Here is a 25,423-nt window from a genome sequence, read left to right on the forward strand (position 1 = left end):
TGTATTGTTTGTTTAACTACCTATCATCTATAGAAGAGATAAAATATATATTTATTATAATAATGTAAATACTCATACATCAAAACAATTTGATTGATGAAGTACAAGCATAGCTTTCTCTGGTTTTCAGCTTATTTCTAGTGAGCAACAACAAATGTAATACCTTTCCCCCACATAACTCACAGTCCGTCCTCTTGGAGTTTTTGGGTGAGGTTTTTTACTTAACTCTCATTAGCTGAAATCTGGGCTTTCCAAAGACTACATCATTAACCCCTTTTTCTTCTACATTTTTACTCTCTCCTGCTATGAATATTTTCTACTCTCTAGTTCAACTATTCATGTACTAATGAGCCTCAAATGGCCTTATTTTCTGTAGTACACTTTCTTGACAATTAAATCAGCAAACCAGATTTTTAATCCTCATTACAGGTGAGAAAGTACATAGAAAGTGTCTTCTAACTATTTTCAGAATGGATGAATGAATAAATAGATCTATGCTGTATAATGATAAGCTGTTATTACAGATACTTCGGCTATGTGACACACAGCAGTAATATGTATAAAAAAGTTTGGAAGCACACAGATAAAAAAATAAAATTTGTCACAATTTTTTGGAAACAATCCAGGTTCTGAATGTGAATAGTGTCATTGAAAATGATTCTACACCTTCATAAGCATACAGAAGAAATAGACTTGAAGACATCTGCAAACATTAGTTTACATGATTGAAACGTGGGTATGAACAGAGAGTCCAAATGCCCTCTATTTTGGCAACTCAAATACACCATTTACAACCAGGAAGAATCCACATTGCTGCATCACTTAAAAACACACGATAAGAATATAATAAACACTCATATCATATTTAAATGGATGATAAAAGAGAATCTTGTGATGTTGTATTCTGAATACATTTCCTGGGATCATTCCTATTGTAGATATGGAATGTCTAAATTTCCTCTTCAGGCCATTCAGCAATATATAAAAATATTCCAGTGATCACTAAGAACAGAAATGAATGATGTTTAGTACAAGTTTTAGTTTTAATATAACTCGCTGAATGTCTATACACATTCATACACGAATCAAATCTGTGTTCATCTTGCATAGAATATTCGATAATACATTTCTTACTTTGAGCAAATAACATTTTTATTTTTAAAAGGAATTATTTTTTTATTTGTGTGTATGTGTTTGTGTATCTGTATATACACTTGAGTGTGGGTGTCTGCAGAGGCTCAGCAAGGGTTTCAGATCTCCTGGAGTGGTACTCATAGGAATTTGGAGCCAATCAAGAACAACAAATGGTTTTAACTACTGACCATCTCTCCAGATCCAATGAGGTGTTTTAAAAATCTCCATCTAGGAAAAGAAATAGTACTTGCATTCTTACAACAATTAATTTATTATCTACTAAATTAAGGTAAAAATTGGCTACTCTGGAAAACTCTGATCAATACAGAGTTTTCTTGAGCAACTGAGTTGATGTTTTGAACTTTATTTTATTACCAACATATCCTGTTTAATGGTGATCATGACCAGTATTATCACAGTTTCCTTGTTGGACTTGATCACACCCAGACTTGACAGCTCGTGATATGCACCTTAAAAATTTCTAAACAGAAAATACTTCCATAGAAAATGCTAGTCAAATTGAAATGCCAAGCAAATAGAAACTATGGTTATTTATTATCATATTTAGTCATTTGTGTGCTGCAGCAACTTTCTGGTATTGTTACAAACATCAAGAGTAGGCAGAGCCCATCTGAAAATAGTACTCATAATTAGAGGTCTAACAGAGACAGAGCTACAAGAAAAAAGAGTCATAGTTATGGGAAGTAGCACAGACATCTAACCATAATAGGAGACTGATTAAATCTGACAGTTGAGTCATGAAATGAACTCTGTGTAGACATTAAAAATGATGTAAAAGTATAATGACATTAGAAAATATTCATGATCTACGCTCAGTAGGAAAAAAGCAAGTTATACATCTGAATAAGGTTAAATGACTTGTATAATATATAATTAATATGTGAAACATACATAAAAGAGTCAAGAATATCCAACCCCACACCATGTTCATAACCCTGTCACATTAACCCAACTCTTAAAGTTAGAGATGCCAAATAAGTCAAAACAACCACCAGCCTTAAATTATTAAAACATTTTTCATGAACTCCTATCAAGACTTTTAAACCTATAAAACTAATAAAGTGCTGAGAGTAAGTATTTTTAATATCTTTTAATAATTTATCTGGAAAATATGTGTTCATGCTTAGAGACTGGCTAATATTTAAAAAATTACAGATTTTTTTCTTTTTATAGAAATGCCTCCTATATAACCTCTTAAGTTATCCCTATATATTCTTTGTTAATTTCATAGATGAATATACTGTGTTTACTTTATATCCATCTTAAGCTTACCAGACTGTTTATCTATATCCCCCCCATTTCATGTATTCTCCTTTTTATATAACCTATAGTAGCTATGCTTGATAATATAAGACCTGCAAATGATCGAACCAGCCAATACTCCATCATAGATAGGGATGGAGGGGAATCACAAGATCCCACCCTTAGCTGAGGCACTAATGGCTGTTGGTGGCCACTGGGAGAAAAAGATTCAGTATTCTTCAGTGGTGTGGCTCATAGTAAGTGGCCATGTTCCAGTGGATGGCATCCTATAGCTATGCACATACAGGCAGTACAATTGAAATATATGTGTTATAAAATGATTATATATATATATATATATATATATATATATATATATATATATAATAAGTGGCTAGTTATCTTGTTCCAAGTAATTAAATAACTTGGTCCAAAATTGTTGTCTATAAAAGATAAGACTGTGATTAGATATTTTCTAAAGTGTCTCGATTTCTCAGTAAAAATTTAAAAAAAAAATACAAGTTTTGTTGTTTTAGTAAAGATGGATACAAAAGCTTTAGATTTAGAAAAACTTGGGTTTGATCTACAGCAGAACCTCAAGTAACCTATAAGAAACCTTTATGTAAGAAGAAAGGATGTTGCCTCAAAGTAGACAGAATTTTATATGTATAAATAAACTGAAACTTTGGGAAAAGTTTTCCTTCCATAGACCCTAACATCTCATTATCTAAGTATCTTTGAGAATTTTAGAAACATCAAACTTCCTTTGAAATTAAAATGTCAGTTCCAGGGCAGCCAATGGTTTTATAGAGCTAAACCATCAGAAAAAAAAAAAAAAAAAAAAAGAATTCTAGGGCTGGCCCAGAGTTTTCAAGTCAAACCACACTAACATGATGTGGCTATAAAAGCTGATCTAAGGATCCTAGAAGAAATATTACTGATAGTCATAAAATGGAGTCTATCGATCTATACTGGCCCTGACAAGGTTCATAATGAATGGGGGAGGGGTCATAAAGTCCTCTTCCTCCCTGCAGGACTTTTGGCTACAGATTCTGAAAGGAAAATTTGTCATCTTTCAGTATGTGCCCTCTGCTGAGCTCACCATGCCCCAGTGGATATATCCAAATATGTCATCACATAACCAGTGGGTCACAAAACAAAACTAAGAAACACAAATTTGGAAAGGGTATTTGGAAGGAAGGCTGTGTTGGTGTCTGTGAGGGTGAAAATAAGAGAAGATGTGGATTATACAAAAGGTTGAAACTTGTCAAATAACTTTAATTAATACAAAACAGAGTTCATGGTTAATCTCAGCATCTATACTTAGAAGAAAAATTAAATTCAATGAATCAAAATGGCTCTGTAGATAAGAGCATGTATTTATTTAACAGAGAAACCAGCACCTACATTTGGCAGCTTATAACTGCCTGTAATTCCAGCTCCAAGGGGATCTAATGCCTCTAAATTCCACTGACACTTGCATTCAGGGGCACATACCAATACACAGAAATAGAGATACACAATTAAAAATAATAAAAAATGAATCTAAAATGGAAAGTCTTTCAATCTTTGAAAGAAGTAGTTACTACACCTTTTACAGAAACATTGCATTTTTACTGTAAGTCTGGTATATCTGCCTTGCAAGAGACTTAGAAAATTCTGGTCAACACTCTTGTCTTCCAATCTTGACTCTCTATATGACCTAGATATAACCCTGGATATCTTTGCATCTCTGCATCTCATTTCCTCTTCTAAACCTTTCACAGATGGGCTGTGTCATCTCCAAAGGTCTTTTGGGCTCTGACCTTTATAAGTGTATGTAGCTCCACTTCCCTTTTGTAGAGAAAGGAGATGGAAACGAGGGGTAGAGCAGAGATGACACCAGAAACAATGTAAGTGGATGACACTTGAAAACTTCACAATTGTTATTATATTACTTTAAAAGTTAAAAGAAGGAAAAGAGGGGGAGGAAGGGAGGGGCAGAAAAGAAAAAAGAAAGAGAGAGGAAGTGTGAGGGAGAGAGAAGAGAGAGAGAGCACAAAAGAAAGAAAGAGAAAGAATGATTAAAGGACATATTTCAAGTACCTATAAAAGTCATATAACTTGTGTTCACAGTGACCTTCTGGAATAGCATAAAGTAGCCTTTTTCCAACTGTCACCAGAAATGAAAAACATTTATATTTCAATGCCTGCAAAACCTCTGTATAGGTACTAGAGAAACTTTTTGGATATTATAGTGTGTACTTGTAGTCTCAGATATGTGGAAGCTGTAACAGGAGAATCAGAATTTTAACACCAGTCTGGGCAATAGAGCAACTTTGTCTCAAAAAAGGTTCATTTCTCATGTATCTACAATGGTGAGAATACCTATTTGTACACATATTATATTATCAGACTAAATTCTTACCTGTTTGGTAGCAATTCAATAGCATCTTATTAAATTAAGTTATAATCTAGTCATGACTGAGTTTAAAAATGTCATGAATTGTTTCCTCCAGTTTTTCTCTTAAGGTTTCACTCATTAAATCCTAATTCAAAAGTGAATTATGTACCAGGAATATTAAACTTTTGTGTTACGTTACAAATATTTTTCCAGTATGTCAGTTGTTTTTGTTAAACATAGTAGCCTTTGATTTCATATAGTCAAATTTATTAATCTTTTATATATTTAAATATTAGACATCTAGAATTTAAATGATAAATAGAAAAGCTTCCCTTGCAATGAATTTTCTTGTAGATATTTTATGTCTTATTTTGCACTTGTTTAAATATATCAATCATAAATTTCATTTAGAAATGTTAAAGATCCTGTTTTGGTTAGATTTCCCATACTATAAAACAATACTTCAAGTAACAACATAAAAATGAAAGATAGAAGCTGGAAACGTTTCTTAATGTTTAAGAACATTTGCTGCTCTTGATGAAGACCCAGATTCAGCTTGCAGCACCTACATGGTGATTTACAACCATCAATGACTACAGTTCCAAAGGACCTGATGACCCTCTTCTGATCTCAGCAGACACCACAGCATACATGTGGTACATGGATATACATGCAGGTAAAAGACTGACACATAAATTGAAAAACAAGCATACATACAAAACTTGTTATTAACATAAAGTCCATGTATTTCTTACCTTGGTTAGCCTTATCAAGCTAGCCTAGAGCCATTTGAAAGGAGAAGCCTCAACCACAGAATTGCCTCTATCAGTTGAGTTCTGTGGGCATATCTGTGAGGGATTGTCTTTGAATATTAATTGATTCGGAAAGGCCCATTCACTATACTCAGTGGCAGTTCTTGGAAAAGTAATCTTAACATGTTCAAGATGAGCTATGGAGTGAGCCATAGACCAAGCTAGTCCAAAGGCTACATTCTTCTATAACTCTTGCCTTCAGGTTTCTGACAATGACTCCCTCGAGAATTACTGATCATGAATTAGAAGTATAAGTCAAATAAACCCTTTCTACCACAAGTTGATTTTGATAAGAATGTCTTATCATACTAATAAATGAAATTAGAAAGGGTACTAATAAATACAATAAGAAAACTATCAGTTCTTTTTTTATTGGATATTATATTTACATTTCAGATGTTATCCCCTTACCCCATTCCCCCCACCATCTAGGAACCCCTTATCCCATCTGCCCTCCTCCTGCTTCTATGAGGTTGTGCTCCCACCTGCCCCCCACTCCCACCTTCACACCCTCGAATTCCCCCCACTGGGTGTTCAGCTTTCACGAGACCAAGGATCTCCTCTCCCACCTATGCCCAACAAGGCCATGCTCCCCTAAGTATACAGATGGAGTCATGGGTCCCTCCCTATGTGCTCCCAGGCTGATGTGGATGTCAGGAAATGCATGCTGACAAGAGCCTGATATAGCTGTCTCCATCAGTTCTTAATATATCAAAGTACCAACATATCAAGTCATCAGAGTTAATATCAATACTTATGAGACATGGCAAAATTAAGTGTATATGTCACCTGGAAGGACCTGTTACTTTTCTGTCATTTTAACTTATCCATTACAAAACTTCTTATAGGTCTGAGAGTCTGGCTAATTGATAGGCACTTGCCTCCTTGCATAGTGTGCACTAAGAAAGACACACACACACACACACACACACACAAACAGTGAGAGAAGAGAGAGAGAGAGAGAGAGAGAGAGAGAGAGAGAGAGAGAGAGAGAGAGAGAGAGAGAGAATTGGATGGGGAGGGAAAGAAGAAGGGAGAGAGGGGAACGTGCTCATATAGAGGAACATTCTGAAACATACTTAAGCAGTAATAATTGAAGACTAAAAATAAATAAGAAAAAAAGATTAAGGTTTGTGACAAACAAAAAGACACTGAGATAGATAGATGATAGATAGATAGATAGATAGATAGATAGATAGATAGATGATAGATAATAGATAGATGATAGATGATAGATAAATAGATATTAGATAGATAGATAGATAGATAGATAGATAGATAGATAGATAGATAGATAGATCAGAAGATCCTGGATGTCACCCTTGATGTAGAAAGAGCTTTTCTAGAATAACTAGCAACATTTCAATAAAATCTGTAATTCAGCCAATGGAGAGATAAAGTAATGTTGTGTTAATGTGATTTCCATAAGCATAAAATTTTTTCACAATCATACATAAAAAGGCTATCATAAGTCACAAGCAGGTTTATGGTTTTGTACACATGTCTCCATGCAATAGACAATTCAGAACTAGCTTTACCATTGAATGCAAGTATTTCCTCATTAAACCCTGTAAGATTGGTGATAAGTGAAGAACAAAATATAAGAACTAAGCAAAGCAACTTCTCACTCTGGAGCATAGCATAGCTTTATGATAGTAAATGCCTTATTCAATCAGAGCCATATTTTCCACATCTGGTAACCTGGACCATTCCATAGAGTATACTAAAGATGCAATGAAAACAAGCATTATGAAACATACTTGTATTCTCAGCTACTCCTGAGGGTGAGGCAGGAGGAGTATGAATCATCCCAGGAACTTGGGAAGACTGTCTCAAAGAAAATTTTTAAAAAATTAGGAATATACTTTAATTGAGTAGCATTTAGCTAGCATGCTGGAGGCCTTGGGTTCAATATCCAGTACCATAACAGGTAAAGACAAAAATGAAATGATACAAAGTGTTATCCTAAAGATTACATGAGTTAAGATTAAAAAGTATCTCTCACAGTACCTGAAACATAATAGATCAAACAAGTAGCAAATCACAAGTAACCCAACCTTCACACTTGACACCCACACATTGAATTTACATTTATTAAAACTATTTTTGATAGTTGGAGATGTCATGACTTGGTTTCTGGGACTATTGTAACCGGACAGTTGAAATCAGTCTGTCCACTGTTGTCATTTATTTTCATGTGGCTGCCATCAGGATGCTAAGAATATGATGTCTTAAATAACCTCAGTGCTGCCTTCTGGTTGAGTGTTATACATCAGCAAAATGACGCTTTACTGTCTCCCTCTCTTCTTGTAAGGACATATCCACCACTAAGAGCATTTCCCTACATTGACGAATATTATCTAAATATGCTTTTTAACTTCCTATTGATAGAGAGGAATTTCCTAATATTTTACCAGGAGAAATAAACCCACAGTGAATGTCTTTTGTTTTTTAGGAAAATGGCATGATGCACGTCTTTGATTCTCTATTTCAAATGAATTCTTCCCAGTGAAATTGCTAGATCAAAGGCTCCACAATTTTCAAGGTTTTTATTTTAACTACTGCCAAGCTAAACTCAGAAAAACAGTGTTGCTTCATCCTTAATTTTAAGTATCCATGGTGTTGCACTCTTACCAATAAACACCATCCTTCTTTTAATCTTTGATATTATAATGTAGAAATTTTTCACTTGTATCATTTTTCCTTCATCTGACATAAACATTTTAGTCCCACTTATATGTCAATTATTTCAATGAGTGAAGTCAGGTACATTATCTTCTTGGTTTTTATATATTTGGATAGCAATATGTGTGAAGAAAAGAAAAACATATCAGCCTTATTCCTTTTTTTGCAAATAAAAATAATGCTACTTCGAAAGTTGAAGCAGCTTTCCCAAGGTCAGTGAAAAATGAAAGATGACCACATTCTTCTTGGTTATCATCTCACCCTGAAGTTGCTAATTCAATGCAGAGGGGGAAGGCAATCTATGCTCTTCCTAGTGCAAATGAAAATCTAACATCTGTAATTCAGTGATAGAATTGCCTCAGACTTCTACTCTTCTCTAGCCCTTCCATTTTAGCTTTACCTTGGCAGAAAGCAATGGGAGCAGGGAGTAAGGCAGCTGGGTCTGGGAGGTCTCCCAAGCATAACTAGAACATATTTTATTTGCTTCAGCATTTGGCTCCACAACAGTACTTGAGATGACAGTCTGTGAGATGCCTCAGGGCCAATCACATGGCCTCCCTGCTGATGTCCTATCTAGGTTGTGCTTCCACCCAACCCCCAATCCAGATCCCAGCATGTCTCCAGTGAGCCTAATACATGAAACTCCATAAAGAAATGGGCCATTCAAGGTACAGTTGCTTTCTACCATATAAACATGATCTTTCCTGATGTGAGTTTCTGTATTTTGAAAGATACAAATGCAGGAATTTCTTTCAGAGTTCATTTGCTTTTATATCTTTCCAAATTACTCATGTCCTTCAAACCAAGAATAGACATTTATGATAAACAGCTTCAGCATTCTTTCAAATGATTTAATCTTAACTATCAACATTAGAAAAATTAAATACCCAGTGTGATAGTTTATATATGCTTGGTTCAGGGAGTGGCATTATTAGGATGTATGGTACTCTAGGTGTGGTCTTGTGGGTGTGGGCTTTAATACCCTTGATCTAGCTGCCTGGAAGCCAGTATTCTGCTAGCAGCCTTCTGAGGAAGATGTAGAACTCTCCGCTCCTCCTACACCATGTCTGCCCTGAGGCTGCCATGCTTCCTGCCTTAATGATAATTGACTGAACCTCTGAACCTGTAAGACAGTTCCAATTAAATGTTGTTCTTATAAGAGTTGCCTTGGTCATAGTGTCTGTTCACAGCAGTAAAACCATAGCTAAGACACCCAGAGTCATATATATCAGACATATGCATATGTATTTGCATACACACATGATAGTGTCCAACAGACTGTATGAATAAACACGTTAGATATGAGCACAGAGTTTGGAAGAAAAAAAGGAAAGGAAATAGAATACATTTAAAAAAAAACCAATCCTATGAGGTACCAGGTACTACTATATCTTATTTAACATGCAACCTAATCCTTCAAATGAAACAGGTGATGCTTGGATGTCCTCCAAGATATATTGCATGAATTCTTATTTCAAGGTCCCTGTGCACATAGAACATTTCAAGCAAATCTTAATCAGGTGACTTTACTTTGAGTGGCATTACTTCAGGATGATTCATATTAGAGACAAATGGATAATGGCTTCTTTTAAAAACGAACTCTATGGTGTGCCACCATGGTTCTATGTTCCATTTGGTATTAAACAATGTGAGTAAAATTGATCATGAGAGCGATAGACTATTACTGTCTTACAGATTGCACCAAAACTCTTGTGGAAATTTGTGCAACTAGAAGTGAATATAAGATAATTCTGGTAGATATGGAAAGGTCAAAATCTTTTGAAAATATAGCATATCTGTTCAGCATCATAGATGATGTGTAATGGCTCAATGGGGTGTAACAGGTCAGAATGCTTAGCTGTGAAGATAGATAAGATAGGAATGACCTCCTGCAAAACTAGAGGCCCAAGTCATATCTCTAACCCATAGAACTTTTAGATTTTATGGAATGTGTTTAATAGAGATATTATACCTAAATCTTATGCCTAAGTTAATGAAATTCTTTGGAATCTCTAAGCATGTCTTCACCCCACATCTATGGATGATAAATGACCACCTTATTTACCTGCCATGGAACACAAGCTAGTGAATTATTCTTACATTGCACTTCCTTTTGACATTTCTCCAAAGTACCTCCCCAAATCCTTAATAGACTATAATCCTACAAAAGAATGGCAGTATATGTGAGGAGACATTGTTCAGGCTCAAAATACCTTTGAGTGGGAGTATGGATGGGAGGGGGAATGAGGGTGATCTGGGAGGAGATAGGGGAGAAGAAACCATAATCAGAATATATCATATGAAAATATTTACCTTAAATTTAACAAAAAAACATTTAAAATATGCCCTATGTGTTTCAATGGCTGATTGATCATAGGACAACTTTTAGCACAACCTTTAGCAACTAGAAAAGGTTTGATTAGTAATAAAACTTCATTATTGGTCATTCTAGGAATTTCATATGCTGCTCTTCATAAATATTAAGCAACTTTGAAATACAGTTAGGATACCTTACAACTTATTTTTGAAGCCCAAATCCAAGAATTGTTAGCTCATTTACCAAATGTTCAATCAACACCATAATGAGCTATAGAATGTTTTCATCATTGCAAAAGAAAATACAATGTTCTTTAATATTGCTGATGCCAAGAAGTGCTTGCTGACAGGAGCCTGATATGACTGTTTCCTGAGAGGCTTTGCCAGCACCTGACCAATACAGATGCAGAAGGACCCCAATGGAAGAGCTAGGAGAAGTACTGAAGGAGCTGAAGGGGTTTGAAACCCCATAAAAAGAATAATATCAACTAACTGGACCACCCATAAGTTACAGGGACTAAACCACCAACCAGAGTACACATGGAGGGAGCCAGGACTCCAGATACATATGTAGCAGAGAATGGCCTTATCTGACATCAATGGGACAGGAGGGAGGCTTGATGTCCAGCATAGAAGGATGATAGAGGTGTGAGTGAATGGGTAGAGGAGCACCCTCATAGAGGAATAGGGGAGGGGGAAAAGGGGAATGGGATAATGGGTTAGTGGAGGGAAAATGGGAGGGGAGATATCATTTGAAATGTAAATGAATAAAATGATTAATTAAAAAATAAATGAAATTGCTGCTTGTCAATCAAACCATCCCATGCCTAGCAAGCAGAGAGATGTTTTGTGTCACTATAGATTTTCATAATCTATACATTTTAGTAAATGAAATTAAAATTATTTTAATTTGGGAAATGTAACTATTTTCCCTTTTTATGTATATTCAGAGAAGAATTTTAAAAATAGTCTTCTCTAAGAGTACATAGGTAGAAGGGCGGACAGTTATAGAATAAACTGGAGTGTACTTGGGACTAAATTCCATATTACTTTTATTTTTTCATTCTATACCGCATGAAAACATGTGCTTCAACACTGCTTTAGTCATTCTTCGGGTACAGGAAGTAGAGTTCTTCAAACATATTCTTTAGGCACATGACAAAATATACTGAAGACTCATCTGCATGTAGTTAGACAGAGAGGCATTTGCTTGAACTATTATGTTATAAAGGTTCATTTCACTGAGATAGTAGAAAAAGACAGGAAAGTGTTTTTCAACAGAGACACATTAAATAAACCACTAAAAAAATGCTAAAGAAAATATTGTTTCACATTCTAAAGATCATAAGAAATTAAAAGTTAAGAACTAGAAGGTGAAATAAAAATCATTAGAAGGAAAGAGATGATTTAGGAATCATATGCCTTGAAGAGGGGAGACTAATTATAAGATAATGATTAAAAGTAAATACAAAATGTAGCTTCCTTCAGCTGAAGAAAAGCTTGGCCATATTGACAAAGGTGATCCCCAAAATCTAAAACATCAGTGAAGAGATTGACATCTAGGCAAATATGGTAAGTATATATTTGCATGATGTGAAAAAAATGGGTTTTCAATAATTGTTGCTTTCATTCAAAAATGTCACATTGAGCCCTGAAGATGCAGCCCAGAGGAAAATAAAACAGACAACCTAAGCTCCTAAAATTTGGCTAATAGTTTGGGTATATGAAATTACACTACCTCTTAGAGATCTTGTTCCTTTCTATTTAATATCAAGTCAATTATATTTTCTCATACACTTATAAAAAGTATACAGTGTGTTCTAAAAGCCAGATGTTATGGCATATGTTTGTAATCTCAGCTTGGGAGGAAGAGACAGGTAAATCCCTGGAGTCTGACTAACAGCAAGCCTAGTCTACCTGACAAGCTCCAGGCCAGGGAGAAGCACTGTCAAATGTGAGTAATAGGACTGTGATTAAAACTATGTATATATCCTACAGTAATGTCATTATGTACTTCAGCTTATGTTGCTCAAGTGCCAAGGGTGGTGTAAAAAAGGAGAATTTTGAGAAATTGGTCAATGAGTACAAAGTTATAGTTAGCCAAAATAAGCTATTATACTTTATTACATGGTAACTAAAGCTAAAAAAAAATAAAAGCATTTCATTATACCTAGGGTAGAATTTTTAATGTTATCACCAAAAATAAATAATAAATGACTCAGATGATATATATGCTAACTACTCAGATTTAATCATTATACAATATGTGTGTATGTGTGTAAGAGAGATACATACATACATGCATGCATGCACACACACATAAAAACAGACAAAGATACAGACAGAGACAGAAAGAATTATGGGTATATTTCATAAATACCTGCACATGTTATATATAAATTTCTGTGATACTTTAAATTGTGTATATCAAGGGTTCTCAACTTATGAGTCACATCCCCCTGGGAGTTGAATGATACCGTCACAGGGGTTGAATATCAGATAACCTGCATATCAAATGTTTATATTATGATTCATACAGTAGCAAAATTACAGTTATAATGTAGCAACGGAACAATTTTGTGGTTGGGGATCACCACAACATGAGGGGCTCTAACGGGTTGCAGCATTGGAAAGGTTGAGAATCAGTGGTGTAGAAGAAGAAAATCAATAGTAATTCAATTGCCCAAACTAATATTATAGTAATATTTTCACAAGTGAAATATTACAATTTATGTTTCAGGAGTAAAATATCACACTTTTATCACTTAAGTGTTATATTTTTTAAAAAAATTAAGTTTTATTTTATACTGATTTTATTAGTAATTTATTAACTAAATATTAATTAGTAACAAAATGTTTTTACTAAATGCTAAAAAGTATTTATTAGTAAAACTAGTTACTAATAAAAGGATTATTAAATATAACATATTTAATATGTATATATAAGCCTATATATAAGTAAAGTGTATATATATATATATATATATATATGTAAAGTATATATAACCTAAAAATAAATATTAACTTATACCTGTAAAATAAGGAAAAAGTCTAGAATTATAATAAGAGTTTTAGCATGCATCTCTCAGAAGACAATAACTCAACCAGGCAAAAAATGAATAGTCATAGGCAATTCAAACTACATAATTAACATGCTTGATGTAATTGAACCATATAGAACTCTGCACTCAATAATTAAAGATTACACATTCTATCCAAGCACACATATGACATTAGAAAATCTAGTCACATACTAAGAATGGAGAAACTTCTGCATATTCAAAATAAATGCTATAGTAAACAGCATAAGCTGTTTCCAACATTCCTACATCGAAGAACAAATACTAACAATAGAGAGAGATGAAAAAAAGGTGGAAAGAGATCTATCTATCTGTGTACTTAGAAAAGGTTGTATAACTCATAGTTCAAAGAAAATATTTCAAACAGAGTAAGCACGGACTCTAACAATAAATACTTCAGTCTTCATGTCAACTTTGTATTCTTTTACCATGGATATGGAGAAATAAAATAAATGACTGACTTTGTAAGTCTTGGTCAGAAAGGAACAGGAATCTTTTGCTCTTTTATGTCAAGTGCCTCGTCTCTTCCTATACTGCTTATCCAGTCCAGTTCTTCATTATTTTTTAATGAAAATCTTTACCTGGGCATTTGTAAGCCACATAATGCCAACAGTGACTCTTCAATGGCAGGGGAACATAATAAACAACAGATCACTAAAAGATGTCCTTGCTAAAGCCAGAAATCAAAATAAGAAAAATTTCCACTTTTTTATGAGGTTTTTCCAAAGGACATATGCTTATTTTTCCTATTCAAAATGAATAATCTCCTTTTAATGAGATACTAAGTAAAGACTTTAAAGTCTTCTATGATGCTACTATCAGTTTTCAGCCAACAAAATTTCAAGTACCTCAAGTCACTCAAAACCTATATATATATATATATATATATATATATATATATATATATATATATATATAATTTTCCCTATTAGTAGCCCATTTTACAGATGAAAATTCACATTGATATTCAGATTTACAATATTAAAGTAGAACAGATAAGCTAGTTATTTTTGGATCAAGTAAAATGATAAACATTTTCTATAATAACTTCCTAAACCCCATATGGTATAAATGAGAACTCATCAATATATTCCTACAAGACAAAGGCTTTTAGTCTTGTATATTCCTACAAGACTAAAACGAACTAAGGTTTGTAGACTATGTAGTCTCTAATAGAACTACTCCACTTTGCCCCAATAGTGGCAAAACAGTTGCAGACATTATATAAACAAGAGGCTGTGGCCACACAGTAAGCACTATTAATGAATTGCAAAAAAATAAATAAATAAATTTTATAACATCTTCATGTATCACAGGATACCATTATTTTAAAAACCTGAAATATTCTTCTAATGTTTAATAGTACAAAATTCATTCTTGGCTAGTTAGAAATAGAAAACCAGAATGCAGGTTGGATTTGGATTGTGGATTTGTTGACCCATGGTCTTATATCAGGAACATCCACAGCATAGTAATTATAAATATAAACATATTTTCAAATGTATTTTATCAAAACAACAACAACTGGAATGCCATGGTAGAAAGAGAAAAAAAAAGAAAAAACCAAAGAAAGGAAGAATAGAAGGAAGATGACAGAATATTTTGAACTATTCATTACATAACTAAGAACTTAAATAGTAATTAGTGCACCACAATATTAATCTCTCTCAGCGTTTTTATATTAGTCAGAATCATACCTAAAAATATTTTTAAAACCCACATCTAAATTGCATGAGGAAATTGGTTCAGTGGGCATGGTCAATCACTGGAAGACTACACTGAATATTGTATGATCATATCCATGATGAAATTGGGAAAAATCAATAATATGAGGCTATGGTCTCATTTTTGCTAAAACAGACATATACATAGATATAGAATTATTAAATAGTACACATCAAAAATGAGAACAATATTTATGTCCAAGTGAGGAAATTAAGTGATTTCTCGGCAGTGTGCATGGTGCTGCACGGCTATCACCCAACACTAACACAGAGACTGGAGTATTGCAAATCCTAAGACCTTGTACATACATGAGCAAATATTCAGGAGTTTTCTCTGATTTAAAAAAAAAACATACTTTTCAATGAATATTTGTCTCTAATAAAACAGTCAAGTTTATCCTTGCCATCCTACTAGCTAACCAGTAAGATAAAATTTATAAAAACTATTTAAACATTTCTCTTGATTTAAAACATTTTTTGCTTTGGTCTATAGGAACAAACATTTTCTTTTCCACCAAGTGACTCATTTTGATAAGGAACAATGAAGACCATCGAGATAGATAAGGCGAAGCTACCATGCAGTAGGAAAGCAAGAGTCAATGAAATCTATATATTCTTCTTCAAATATAATTGGCCAGAAATTTCCACAGAGGATGTTTCCATTCAGGCAAATTGACAGAGTGGTAAAAATAATACTTGTATAAAGGTGTGGTTCTCATTTATGTAAGCTGAAATTCATTACTAAAATCTTACAAGTAGTAACTTTGAGACAATTTACAATACTGAAGGGAAGTTCCATAAAGCTTCCCTTTAGCCAGCAAATCTCAATATCCTTCTACTCCATTCCTGTCATTCTTAGTGTCTTAGTGTCTGCCCAAAATGTAAATGTTCCTTGTCTTAAGTATTATTTTTGTTCCTTCTGCTTCAAGATCCCAGTGCTACTTTTGTCCATAAAGATTTTTTATACTGTGTTCAGGACCCTTGACAAATTCTTGTGCCTTCTGAATCTTGAATGTTCCGTTGACTTTGTACCTTTCCTGCAACCTGCCTCTCCTCTAATGACACTGTCTTCCAGATAAGGTCTCAACTGAAAGGAGTTATTTCTCCATTCATTCCTCATATTGAAGTATTACAATACTAGTTATCTGGCCATTATTGACTGAAATCCATCATTATAATTATAGAAGCTTTTTAAAAAACTCCCTGTTTTTTTTTAAAATGGTATTCTACAGGCCTCCTAATAACTTCAATAGTCATGTCCTGTTCAGTATGACTTTGGAACATCATTTATTAACTCATCCAGTCACCTTAACATTATCCTCAGAAAATGCTGCCACCCACCACTGATATCTTCATTTCTTCTCAGACTACTACTATTCATTTCCTGTCTTCACTTTCTTCCCTGACTGAACGAATACATTGGTTACAAAGTAAAGACATCTTACTCTCATCCTGGTCCCTTGGTTTCTTTCCAACAGTATCCTTCCTGAAATCACAAATCCTGATTCAGCGCTACAGTAGATCCTTTCTGATGCACAGAACAAGAGAAAGTCATGCCAGATAGGAAGTCTAGGATCATTAAATACCCTTGACTTCACACTAAACATTCAGGTCTTCTGGGTCTTATAAAGTTTCTGTCCCCTTCTCTGGATTCGCTGAGCTTTAGGTGTGAAAGTTGTTTTATAGATATATCTACACATTGGGACTAGACTCCATAACTCATCTTGATTGTCGATGGTTTCTTTAATGGTCTCTATCTGATGCGATAAAAATTTCCTTGATGAGGTATATGACCACACTTATCTATGGGTAAAAGAACAAATATTTAGAATGTAGTTAGGAATTATTTGGATTTAGTAAACTGGTAGGTATAGATTCATCTCTGAGATCTATGATATTACTAGCCCAGGGTACACTAATTCATTACCCAATATCAAATGGTCAGCCCTGAAAACATACATATAAGTAATATTATATAGACTGACCTAGTTATGTTTAGAAATATATATGTATCTACATAAACACATGCGCATGTATTAACAATCAATGAAAAACAATTAATTTGAAAGAAAGCAAAAAGGGGGTAAAGTTTGAAAGGATAAAAAAAGAAATAAATGATATAATTATATTATAATCTCAAAGATAAAAGGAATATCTAAAAATCCACAATCTGCACACCTTTCTCAAGTGTCTGCAACATTCTTTTATACTTTTCATCAGGCCACTCTATTATTAATAAAGTTGTCAACAGAAGTTTGTGCATTGCCTAAAGCTCCAGCTCAACACCTGCCGATTCCAAATGTAATATTTGGCTGGCATTCTTGATTTATCAAAATAACTGAGACTCTTCATTTTTATCCTTTTAACATCCTCTATCTTATTATAAAAATATTTATAAATAATTATTTCTGTTGTCTGTGCCTTCTGGGATACTGGTTCTGAAATGCCATCCTGCCACTCAAGACATGCTCCGCTGTCCTTTCAAATGATAAACATCCTTAATTGTTTTTGAATATGTAAAAAGTTCTTATTCTTCAAGGATATCTTTTCTCTATAAACCAAAATCTTACTTCTCCCTACTAAAACCTTTGAAATATACACTGTGTGTAATTGCCGTCACTCCTCTTCCACGTCCTACTCATATTAAATCTGATAGGCTGACTTCTGGTCTTTTTAATATCACATGTATGGATAACAACATGGTCAGCCTTGAACTCACAATTACAAAATACTATGGTTACTTTCAGATTTTACCCCTCTGAAGCTCTCTTACATATATGATAGTGTCAGCTACCTTCACATTTTGGAATGTTCTATTTCTGCTTGGCCCATGTAACAATGTATGCAGTATGTTCTAGTTACAACTCTTGTGATTCAGGGCACTCTTCACAAGATTGTAGACTGATCTTGGTGAGTATATGTTTAATTCTACTATTATATTTAAATTCTCATTGTTCCAAATTTCTTGCTCTTATACCACTTCATCAGTGAAATGGTCTTTTTATAATTTTCAATGCCCATTTAAGATTTTAACAATGATACATGACTTTTAAAAGTCTTTTTATGATCATTGTGTCACATTATACAATATAATGCTATTGGTAAAATGGATATCTCCATAAGCTTAAGAGAAGCACAGTATGGGAAATAAAGAATTTGATTTAATAATTTTAATGTGTAAATATATCAATATTACAAAAAGCTCAGAATTAAATGAGATGAAAATATTTCAGAGTGACCAGAGAATTGCCTGACACAAAGTAAGTCACATAGTAAAATTTTATTGAGATGAAATCTAAAGTTACCAAATGTCCTTCTTAATTAAACAGTTGGCCAACTGAAGAGAACATAAAGTAGACAGAAGTAAAACACTCCACTCCTAATCATTGTCTATTATACTTAGAGGTAGGTCAGAGATTAACAATTCTAGTGTATTTACCCAAGCATGTAAATGACCACCCATGTGTCCTTTGCCTTTGGTGGGAGGCCCAATGACTGTCTCTGTGTGCTTCCTTAGCATCCCTGCCAACAGCTTGGTAAGGATCAGGAACTGGAAAGAGGTGGGAGAGCTGAAACTTGCACTTAAACAGCTTATAGGAACAGCAGGCATGGGGGACCATTGGCTGATGCTCTGACCAGCATACAGTCAGCATTCTCCCTAAACCATAACCTAGTATACCTTAGAACATCCTATTACAAAGTACCCAATAACAGCATAATGAAAACCAGTGGCAGATGGATTAGGTCTTGATTTTTGCAAGCAGTCATTTTGGCATTATGCACCCAGTCTCTGAGTGGTTCTCCTCCCAAGATTAATGAGGTCACCATGGGAGTTTGTGAATAGACACAGGAGGTGAAACTGCCACATTTCTTTAGCTCCTCTTTTTTGGCTGTCAAGTGAAATTACCCAGTTTGGCTTTAGTAGTGCCCAAGGCAATCACAAATTTAGCACACATTACACATATCCATTGCATCTCCTCTACTGTGCCCCTTATTCAAAGTGGCATTTGATTGTTTGGGAAAATATTTGTTCTTATGTAAGCTTCTTTAGACCTTATAAAACATACTGTCACTTGCAATCTAAGTGGTACAGAGCTGTTTACATAATGCAACACTGATAGTTTTGAATTTCAGGTGGCATCAATATACAAGACTTTTCAGTAATAGTATAAAGCTATTTTTTCTCTACATTTCCTAAAAATACAAATGTTTAGAAACTTGACTATATGGTTAATAAACTCTATAACATACTTTTAGTGCAAGGAGATACATGTTGTACACTATCATTCCTGAGTCTAAAGGACTCAGTTTTAAGCCTTTAAATGCTCAAACTATTTTTTCCTTAAATAGAATCTCATTCATAGTTTGCACTTACTTCATGGATTTAGTTGTAACTTGATATGCATGCTGACAGTAGCATTTGCAAATGCAACATAAATTAACACCTGTGCTTTGCTTATTGAAAACACAGACAGGTTTGCTTGAAGTCAACTTTTCATTCAATATTGATAGATGTACATCTTTATACATGCTAAATAAAAGGCCAAGAGTCATTTTTACCCTTTTCTTTAATGTCACTATAAATAATGAGGCATAAAAAACAGGCAGATAAAAAATTAAAATAGAAGCTAAGACCTAGGAAAGGAATTTAGGGACCAATATACACATGTTCTTCCAGCCCAGCCATTTGTTGTGTTCCTAAATATGTGAACTACCATGAAGTGACACAGTACATTTCATATAGACATTTACTAATGTTGGTCACAAACTAGTTGCTTCTACACACACATTGCAAATGATATCGAATAGTCTAAGTCAAGTAGCACCAAACTCTTTATTCAGTGATAAACATCAATATTTAAGGTCAGATTGCTCTAATTTTATTTTCCTATAGGGGAAATGAGCTAATATACACATCTTCATGCAAATGTATCATGCATGTAAAGCACAGATTAATGACTACATAGTTTGTTTAACCAGCATCACATAATTTTATTGTTAATATACTCACTTTTTTGTATATATAAAATTTATTTTTATATTTATTTATTCTATTTTATTTGTGTTAGCATTTTTTGAGTATATGTATGTGCATCTTAGGTGTGCCTGCAGAGTCAAGAAAAGGATTTGCCTCTTCTGGAACTGGAGTTGCAGATGGTTATGAGCCACCATGTGGATGCTGGGAAGTAGTCCATAGTCCTCTACAAAAGCAACAAGGGTTCTCAACCCATGATAAATTATTCTAAGTCTACAACTCATTTTTAAAAATAAGATTGCATTATTGTAACAAAATCACAAATAAAACATCACATAACCAGACTAAGGTAGTCAGTGAAACAGTTAGCCTTGGGTCAGAAAAAAAATTGGAATTTGGGAATAATGAAAGTATTCACACTTTACACTAATAGATACAGTGATCTTTGATTTCCTTTCACTGCCAAAGAGAAATCAGGCATCTTTGTTATGGCAGAAGAGATGTGACCATGGTTCCAAACATACACTATCTAATTATACCTATCCTATGGTTAGTTCAAGGTTGCTATGAGGAGAAAGAAAAAAAGAAAAGGAAACATGCTTGAAAGAAATGTGCTATTCCTAAAGGAACACTCTGGTCAAAGATGTTCTGCTTAATTTGTTTTATGCATACTAGAAATATCAGCTACTTTTTTACTTAAAATATTTTGTTAAATAACGTATAAGTGAATACACACACACACACACTAAAATTATAAGTTTGGGAAACACTGATGTAAGAAAAAGAAACAAGAACTTGGAAACTATGGTTTGGATTCCATCCTAAGTCTAGTCATGTCAGAAGCTTCGAGGACATCATTTCCCCCCTAAAAGTCTCACATTTCCTTCTAGAAAGTGGGAACAAAATACCTCAAAGGATTATTGAATATGAAACTGGATAATGTAAAAGAAAGTGCATATTTTGGTAGCCGCTTCACAATAGAAACTTAAATGAACTACATGAGGCTGGGTGTGGCTATTTTGTAATCTCCAGGAAATATGAAATTAGGACATTATCAAGAAGTTTTCATATTCAATCTAAGTATATCATCATATATAATTTAAAATACTACCAATGGATTAGGTAAATGACTGGGTCAGAGTTAGGCAAACACTTTCAATAAATGTCAGGAAAAATTTTTTTTACTTTACTTTACATTTATCATATGATCTCTGTTACAACCATGCACCTCTATTCTTAAAACAAAACCAGTAATAGACCATGCATTAGTTACTTTTTGCTGCTGTGAGAAAACAGTGTGACCAAAAGCAACTGAGGGAAGAAATAACTTATTTGTGCTTATGGCTTCAGAAGCAGAGTCATTCTAGTGGGGAGCCATGAGAAAGGCAAGTTGGGACATCACATCTCAAAGACATAGAGCAGGCTCAGGAAGCAAACTGGAAGGGAGACAAAGCTGTGTGCTATCAGAATGTACCACCAGTAACATACTTCCTCCAACAAGGCTACAAACCCTCTCCAAATAGTTCTGTGCACTAAGGACCAGGTAGGTATTCACATACCTGAGCCTATGCTGGCATTTCTCATTCAAATTGCCATTGACCTCCATAAAAACAAACAAGCTTATTTTAAGAAAATGTTACTTAATAAAAGCAATGAGCAATCATGGCTCTAGTTTTAACCTTCGCAGAGGTCAACATGTCAAGAATATCTAGAAGCCTCCACAGGACTCAATAACAAAACCAGATGTGGCAGTTCATCCCTGTTTTTCCAGTACTAACTAGTCTTAGGCAAAAGGATCGTTTATGAATTGGAAGCCAGTTGGGACTGTACATGAGTTCCATGCCAATCTAGGCGACAGACCAACACCCTGTCTAAAAAGTAACAAAAATACATTAAAAAATAAGAAACTATGAATTCAGAAACCAAGGGATTCAGTGAATTTAACCCCATACTAAACAATATTTACCAAAAAGAAAAGCCTTGGTGATTTGAGTGGTTGGCAACAAAAACAGTCTCTAATACAAGGATTTCTCTATTCCATTTCTTGTTATAAGAGGATGTATGCATTTCATCAGTACTTAAATGTTCCTGAGTCCTTGTAAAAATAAGACACATTTTCCTTGTCTATTGTTGTTTAAAAATCATGTCCTCAAAACACTGACTCCAAACATTGTGTTCTAGAGTTTTGTGGGGTAAGTGGACTAATGACTTTCTTACATGATTTTAGAGTCAGATGGAAGCTGGACACTTAAAATGTTTCACTCAAATTGTATGTCTAAGAATCTCTTAAAAATAAATGTTCCTGCTCATACACATAGTGAATGTGGTACTTCATGGGGGGAACCAAAAGGACAGTTAGGAGCAAGGATAGTTTTATCCGCATGTCCTTTGGTCATTGTTTTCTTAGCACAATGTAGTTTCACTTCTTACCTAAAATTTAACTCCTACTGAATTATTCTCAAAATCTCAAACTGTTTATGTAAAGTTTTTCTATTATCTAGCATGGAAGGACACATAATGTCACTCCCACCATGTTACATAGGCTAAAATTCAATCAAGATTTAAAGGGACAGAATGACTACAGAAAAGCAGCGTTCTCCAGAAGCAAGGAAAAAAATATAAATTCCAAAGATCTACTCTCTGAACAGTATTTGATGAGCTTATGAAAAAACCTGAAATCAAATCACATCACTAGTTAAACTCACCTGGTCATAATTCTGTATATATTTCCCTAGACTATTTGGCTACAGATTGCATCTTGTCAGAAGTTTTGGTCAATGGGTCCTCATCCTCCCAAGGGACATGAATAGCCACTTTCAGTGAAGATGTCAAATCTCTGCAAAGAATCTGAATATATTTTAAGAAACTTTTAAAGGTGACTTTTGGGGACAAATATAATCATTGCCCAAAATTCACCAAAATTTTATCCATGAAACTCATTTGAAGGTAAATCCTGAGAAAGATGACAACACTTTGTGTTTAATTTGTCTAAACATAGAAGACAGAATAAACCACCAGAGATTCAATCTCACAAGAAATTTCTTGCAAAGAATCCAAGAAAGTGCACATTTCAGGGAACTGACATTTTCACCAGGGGTTTGATTCTCTGTACTCTGCTGAATAATTTGCATAATCTCCCACTAATTCTTCATAATAACCCAATGAGGTCATAATACAGTATACAGTGACAACATTCTTGTTTTGCAGATACAAACTGAGATGGATAGAAGTTAAATGATTGCCCAAGGATCTGCTAACATGGTTGTTGGTATCAGTGATATCTAAAGATCACTGTGGCTGACGTCATTTGAATCCAATGGGCTTTTATTTTGGCCTGCTATGTTTTCTTGCCCCGCATGACAACTAGTATTTGTACATATAAAGTAATCAAGTATTTGTTCCAATATAAAATATTCTACCAAAATATTGACAGTCCTAAGTATTAGGGGAAAAACACATGTTCCCTTAGTGATGTACCTGTCAACAATCCATGAGTAGAGATCCCTTTCTTTTCTGTCTTTCTTTTTCTCTTTCTTTCTTTTTCTCTTTCTTTCTTTTTCTCTTTCTTTCTTTCTTTCTTTCTTTCTTTTCTCTCTCTCTCTCTCTCTCTCTCTCTCTCTCTCTCTCTCTCTCTCTCTCTTTCTTTCTTAAATTCTTATTACTTTTAATTTTTACAGCCCAGCCATTGCCCCACTCCTGGTACCCCTCCCACAGTTCCTTATTCCATACCTCCTTTCCCTGTTTCCAAGAGGATGCACCCCCAATGCCAGGCTTCCCCACTCCCTGGAGCCTCAAGTACCTTGAGGGTTAGACATATCTTCCACCGAGGCCAGAGTAGGCAGTCCTCTGTTGTATATGTGTCGGGAGCCTAGGAACAGCTCATGTATGCTGCCTGGTTGGTGGTTTGGTGTCTGAGAAATCTCAGGGATCCAGGTTAGTTAAGGCTGCTAGTCTTCCTACTGGGAGATTCTTTTCTTAAGAATACATGTTTGATCATGAAAATTAATGGAAATCTGCAACTGGTGTGGGTGAAGAAATAGGGGGCATCTTCAGGATGAGACAAGAGACCTGAGATATAGGAGGTACTGAAGAATCAATGCGGGTGACCTTAGCTGTGACTCACAACATTGGGGATACAGAACCTAAAATAGCTACCTCCTGTAGCCAGGCAGAAATCCTAGTGGAGTGATAGAGGCACTAACCCACCCACAAAACTTTCAGCCCCAAATTCATCCTGTCAACAAGAAATGCAGGCATGGGGGATGGAGCAGAGACTGAGGGAATGACCAACCAATAACTGGCCCAGCTTGAGACTCATCCCATGGGCAAGCGCTAATCCTGAACACTATTAGAGATATTTTGTTATGCTTGCAGACAGGAGCATGCTGTCCTCTGAAAGGCTCCACCCAGAAGCTGGCTCAGACAGATAAAGAAACCCACAGCCAACAAAGGAAGAATAGGAGGAAGGTTGTATCCCCTGAAGGGGATAGGAACTCCACAGGTAGACCAACAGAATCAACTAACCTGGACCCTTGGTGCTTTCAGAATCTGAACCACCAACCACAGGATGAACCTAGGCCTCCCCATATATATGTAGCACGTGTGAAGCTCAGTCTTCATGTGGGTCCATAACAACTGAAACAGGGGCTATCCCAAAATCTGTTGCCTATACACATGATATGTTCTTTTAGCTGGGCTGCCTTGCCTGGCCTCAGTGGGCAAGGAAGTATCTAGCTTCACAGAGACTTGAAGTACCAGGGTTTAGGGATACCTAGAGGGGACTCCACCATCTCAGAGGAAAAGGAGAAGGGGAATGGGAGACGGATTGTGGGAGAGGGTAACCAGAAGTGGGGCAATGAGCAGGATGCAACGTAAATAAGTAAAAAAGTAAAATTGAATTAAAAGGATGAGAAGCAGGACTAAGTGGAGAACAAAAGAAGAAAAGGAAATAAAAGAAAAAGTACTCAAAGATCAGAAATTTGTAGTGAATTATAAAAACAAAAATAATATTTCTTTATAATGATGGCTTATAAATCTGTCTTGAAAAGCAG

General features: G+C 34.7%; 1 protein-coding gene across 3 annotated transcripts in view; it reads right to left on the reverse strand.

The window, feature by feature from the left end:
- Positions 1–25,423, reverse strand: part of Fgf13 (fibroblast growth factor 13) — a 493,390-nt gene that overhangs the window by 299,112 nt on the left and 168,855 nt on the right. The gene's annotated exons all lie outside the window — the stretch shown is intronic.

This window comes from Arvicanthis niloticus, chromosome X, assembly GCF_011762505.2.
Source record: "Arvicanthis niloticus isolate mArvNil1 chromosome X, mArvNil1.pat.X, whole genome shotgun sequence".
In the NCBI taxonomy this organism is placed as follows: domain Eukaryota; kingdom Metazoa; phylum Chordata; class Mammalia; order Rodentia; family Muridae; genus Arvicanthis; species Arvicanthis niloticus.